The sequence below is a fragment of the Vitis vinifera genome, chromosome 15 (assembly GCF_030704535.1).
Source record: "Vitis vinifera cultivar Pinot Noir 40024 chromosome 15, ASM3070453v1".
Classification (NCBI taxonomy): Eukaryota; Viridiplantae; Streptophyta; class Magnoliopsida; order Vitales; family Vitaceae; genus Vitis; species Vitis vinifera.
This window is the reverse complement of record NC_081819.1, coordinates 9,385,855-9,392,054: the sequence shown is the minus strand read 5'-3', so window position 1 is coordinate 9,392,054 and position 6,200 is coordinate 9,385,855.

Genomic DNA, 6,200 nt, shown 5'->3' with positions numbered 1-6,200 from the left:
TAAGGGATCCAAATTCAGTCTCGCCACAAAGAGCTTCACTCTGTCTCAAATGCCCCCGGTCGTATTCAATTCATGGATTACACCAATGTCCCCTTGATGTCCAGATCCTACCTGGTAAAATTCTCAGCGAGGAATACTGTTGAATCTGACATTGTGAGTCTTCTTACCAAAGCTCAATTCCAGAGGCAACGTGGCATTTGGGCCAGAACCTGGATAGAAGGTCGTCGATGCATGCTCAGCTCCAAGAAACAAAGAACTAAAATCACACGAGCAGGACCCTTTGAACATAATGCTGAGATCATTGCAAGGAAATGGGAGGGTGCTGTTGCTGTTCTTCTAAGGGAATTGAATTGAATGGAACACTAGCACACTACCACTGCCCAAAAGCATCAACAGAACATGAACTCTTATCATCTCATCATGGAGCAGCCTCTACGCTCTCTACAAGGCTCCTGGTTGATACAAATATGGGAATACCACCCCCTGACATTTGTAAACCACCCTCTGCATTCATTCCATATGATATGGATTTAGGACATCCTCGAACTCACTTCAAGACACGCTTTTGCATCCTTACAGAGAAAATTGATCCAACTGCTAGACCACTTAGCATTGGAACTCGCTTTAGAAGAAAATAAGCTTTAAAGCACTTGCCAAAATTCAGAAGGGGCATCACACACATACAGCTTGGGGATGTTGCAACAGTCTGCATATTCATTTGAAAAGCTACGTCAGTGAACTTCCCCATGCGAGCTAAAGATGAACAATTAGCACTACTGAAAAGGGGTAAAATATAGAGCTCATGATGAGCAGGAAAACACAGGAACTAAACTACAGAAGAATCTAGAAGTGAACTGTGATAAAATATATGAATCAGATGAACTTTTGAGCAAAGACTTGAAATTCCAGAATTGGTGGCAGTAAGGGAATCAGAATAGGAACCAGGCCTTAATTGCTTCACCACAATTTCCTGCTAGCAATGCAAGTTGTGATCTTGAAAAGCCAGAGTTGGGTTGGAATGCCTTTGTTGATGAAATTATACACCCCAAACCCAGTGAGCATGGACTCTGAAATGAATATGGCCAGCTCCACTCCAGACATGCCAGCAATGTACAAAGGCCTCTTCATGCAACCATCATCAATCCATCAACAGCTAAACCTCCCAAGCTCCAGTCCAGCATGGCTATCTTGCTACACACACCTCCTCATCTCTTTGCTTCTTTGATTGGAAATTTAATGTTTTAAATTGAATTTTGAATTCTTTTACGACCAAGCATTTCCAGCTTTGAAAAATCCATTTTTAGAAGCTCCTAGGTACAAAATCCAGATTTTAACATGCAATTTGCTGCCACTTTACTTCAGGTATGCACTTTCACTTTTTTTTTTTTTTTTTTTAACTATTTTCGTGATTTTCTTGATTTTCAGCAAGCATGAACAAACTCCATAATTCCAAGTCATGGAATTTATGGAATCAACTCATGCGAAATTAATTAGGGCTTTGGTGGGGGCCCGACATTCATGTCACTCTCTTCAATATTGTTTGCTTGATATATTGATTTTCGATTCTTCTTAATGACATACATGAATTTGTTTTATATTTATTGTTGAGATACCCTTGTTCCCATAGATGTGTGGATGCTTGCTAATCAGGTACGCCTTTTCTACCCCATAACCCCAAAATTCTATGAATGTATATGTTCTCATGAGACACAACCATGTTTGATGCCATGATTGATTGTCTTGATGCTTGTTTGATCGTCTTTGATGAAAATACATACTATGTGTCATATCTCCAAACTAATCTCTTATGTTTCCTGATAGCGCTTGAGAAGCCGTTCAGGTACGCATTTCGACTCTATCTTGTGGTTTGTTTTCTTGTTAGGCATGCAATATGTGAAATCACCTAGCCTACTTAGGTACCTATAATTAACCGATTAATGGCCACACTTCCCTTAACTTAGTCAGTAGAGACCTCTTTAGGGCTTAGAGGGGTGCTACCTCCTAGAGGTACCTTCCCAATAAGTAACCTGATCCCCGGACCTAGACTCGGGTTTCTCAAAGACATGCTTTTTCCAAAACTATGGAGTCACTTTTTAGGGTTTTTCTTTCTTGTTTTATTTTCCCTTTAAAATAAAAAATAAATTAGGTAGTGACTCCAACTTTTTTTCCAAAAATCAAATTTTCACAAAAATAAAAAAAACAAAGCGAGTCTCGCCGAATCGAGTGGGGACGCACGTGAAAAATGCGGGTCCACATAGAGGGTTCTGGATTTTTGGGTAAGGAACTAAGGGCCATCGGAGAGGTGATAGAGGATTTCTCAGAGAGGGCAATACATGAGGTTTTGGAGGAGGGTGAGGAAGCGGGTATTCTTACTTGGTCTTCTAGTTGTTTAACTAAGTTTAGTCGTGCATTGGAATGCTGATGAAGGGATTCGAATGGGAGATTTTGATCTTGTTGAAAATGATGAAAGAGATGAAAGATTAGAAAGGGGAGTTGGATGGTAGGAAAAGGAAAAAAATGGAGTTGTCAAGGTTTGAAAGGGAGCTAAGAAAACTAGAATGTACTGTGAATTATTTTGAAGGAGTATGATTCGTGCCCAATTGGTGTCTCAGCTAATTCATGTCCAGCTGGTGCTCCTTGAATGAGGGAGTAATCAACAAAATTTATAACCTATTACACCATGTACTAGGGTAGCAAAGACAAAGTTACTATAGCATAGTGGCTCTAGGATCGTTCACTGGGATGGGTTTTCACTTCACAATTGATATTAATTCAAAGCTGAATTGGTGCCTTTTCATTTCAAGGTTAGCTTTAAAAGAAGACATAAGTTTGAATGAAAACGGATGGTATTAATCTAACCTAACATAAAGTAACTAAAATTAACTAGAAAGAAAGGTGTTTCTTGGGATTTCAGGTTACTAGGATCAGGTGCCAATTGTAAAGTGGGAAATTCCGGATTTTTCTCCTCGCATTGGGGATTTAACCTATAGTTATTTCCCGAACTGGTGTAGGTTTAACAATGAAGATTTAATCCATAAAAAGTCAATAGAAATGGTAGTCAAGTTCCATTAATGGCTTTAGACACTATGGGTCTTCACCTTGAACCACTTTCCAATGGCTCGTATATGATAACTAATGATCTGATGTGGATCTAGCAATAAGTATCCACAAAGACCTAAAAGCTTACCATGTATTGGCCATTCAAAGTGATTCTAAGGGATTTAAAGCAAAACTTTAGATTTTAAAAGCCATTTATAAACTCCAACTACCTGTATTTAAAGCACGGGAGTTTTCCACTTTTGCATCTGGACTTTTCACCTAGCTTCCTTCACCCAAGAAACAAAAAGCCTAGCTACTCATCCTCTGAGAAAACATCTCAGAGAATGTTTGGCTAGCAAGAAAATGAAAATGAAAGAGAAGGAAAAACAGAGCAAGGCTCTGTATATTCTATATATTTATGTATCTATATATTGATCGATCCTACATACTTCTATATTGTTTACAATGGATGCAAGGGAATATATATAAAGAAGTTTTTCCAACCTTCCTAGCTAAGAAATCTTATGGTTAGTGTATTACATGGAGAAGAATTGAAATTTATACAAAAATATCTTAAGAAAATATCTAAAAGAGTCGGTGCACAAATATCCCAGTTTCGCACGTTGCATGGTGATTTGCGAAAATTTCACAAGTTGATTTCGCAACTTGAAATCCATTTTCGCACGTTGAGCTCCAAGTTCACAACTTGCAAAATCACTTTCGCATGTTGGACTTCACCGCGAATGCACAGCTGCCATCCACTTTAAATTTCGCACGTTGGAGTTCCAATTTCGCAAGGTGCGAAATTATCCTTCAGCTGGATGCAGTTGTCTTGCAAAGGCCATATCTTCCTCATTTCAGCTCTAAATCGTACACGGTTTGAAGAGTTGGATTCTTGACTTCCTGAGCTTTGAAATGGTATATAGCATGTAGAAAATGGACTTCGGGAAGTGCTCCAAAAGTGCAAAAGAATACTGCAGCTGCTGTCCTCTGTTTTCTTCACTCTGTTTTCCTCTCTCTGTTTGTTCTTTCCTTGCATACTTTGAACGACTTTGGCAAAGGCTATGGAGCTCCAAATCTTGGTTATTCATGAATTTGAGCTTCCAAAAGCTTTGCCATGAACTATATACAGCTCTCCCTCATTCTTGGATTGCTTTGGTGTAGCTAAAAGCTATGAAAAACACCAAAACTTAACACAATTTGATTAGAACCGATTGCAAGGGTCCTTAACATGCCAATTGAGTTAAAAGGTAATAATTACTACTCAAGAGTGTTTAAAAGAGTTAATTACAAGCTACTAAATAGCATGTTTTGAGTAGTAATCAGAGTAGCACTTCCAGGTCTAGATGAAGATTTGAATGCTTTCTTGGAATGTAAGAGGGGCTAATGACAGTGACGAAAGAAAGGTGATCAAAGCTTTGATAAAAAAGAATTAGGTGGACTTGGTTTGTTTATAGGAAACTAACATTTGGAAATGTCAATTGGTATCATTCGCAACTTAGGAGTGGGGAGGTTCTTAGAATGGGGAGTTGTGGACTCAAGGGGTGCTACTGGAAGTATAGTGGTTTTTTGGGATAACAGGGTGTTGGAGTTGGTCGATTTGGAAGCGGGAGTGTTCTCAATCTCATCTCATTTTAAGAATTGTGAGGATGGCTTCTTTTGGACTTTTATAGGGATTTATGGCCCGACTCTAAGGAGGGATAGGGAGTGGTTTTGGGGTGAGTTGGGGGCTATAAAGGGACTTTGGAGTGGTCCATGGTGTGTTGCGTGGGATTTTAACTTGATTAAATGCCCTGAAAAGCACAACAGGGGAGGGTGTTTGAACTCAGACCTGAAGATTAAAGGACTTGTCTTTTGGGGGGGGGGGGGGGGGTGCGCTTTTTTACCTGGAGTGGAGGGGCGAATAATCAATCAATGTCAAGGCTAGATTGTTTCTTAGTGAATGAGGAATGGGATTGTCGGTTTAGCGAGTCGACACAATATGGAGGGGCGAATAATCAATCAATGTCAAGACTCGATTGTTTCTTAGTGAATAAGGAGTGGGATTGTCGGTTTAGCGAGTCGACGTAGTGTGTCCTTCTGAGACTTGTGTCTAATCATTTCTCGATTCTTTTAAATGGAGGAGGTCTGAGAATAGGCCCCTCCCTTTTCAGATTTCAGAATATGTGGCTGAAGGTGGAGGGCTTTAAGGTCGTGGTGGGAGGGGGACAACTTTAGTGACTCTTCAAGTTTTATTTTGGCAGCAAAATTAAAGGCCTTGAAGTCTAAACTAAAGGAGTGGAACAAAGATGTTTTTGGCAGGGTTGAAGCTAGGAATGATTTGGCTCTGAACTAGGTGGACTATTAGGATGCTAAGGAAAAATACTAGCACCCTATCTTTGGAGGGGTTGGAAGCTAGAAAATAAGCGAGGGAAGATTATAAAAAATGGGTTCTGCTAGAAGAAATCTCTTGGCGACAAAAATCTAGGGAAGTGTGGCTGAAAGAGGATGACAAAAATACGAGATTCTTTCACAAGATGGGCAATACACACAGAAGGAGGAATATCATGGACAAAATTAAAATTAATGGTGGTTGGATTTAGAAGAGAATGAAATCAAGGATGGTGGTTAGAGCCTTTCGGTCTCTACTATCCAATCCGGGGCATTGGCGTTCTTCCCTATCTAGGTTGCAATTTGAGATTTTGGAGACTCTAGATGCTCTAGCTTTGGAGGTGTCGTTCATGGAAGAGAAGGTTTTTGGTGCTCTGTTGGGGTGTAATGGGGACAAAGCACCAGGGCCTAAAAGTTTCTCTATGACATTCTGGCAGTTTTCTTGGGACTTTGTGAAGGATGATGTAATGAGTTTCTTCAGGGAATTCTGTGAACATGGTAACTTTGTTAAAAGCCTAAATGCAACCTTTCTGATTTTAATCCCAAAAAAAGCGGGTGTTGAAGATGTAAGGAATTTTAGGCCTATAAGTTTAATGGGGGGTTTGTAGAAGTGGCTAGCCAAGGTTTTAGCCAATAGGCTAAGAAAGGTGGTTTCTAAGGCCCAAGGGGCTTTTGTGGAGGGAAAACAAATCTTAGATGCAGTGCTGATAGCTAATGAAGCCATTGATTCACTCTTGAAGAATAAGGAATATGGTATTTTATGCAAACTTGAATAGAGAAAGCATATGACC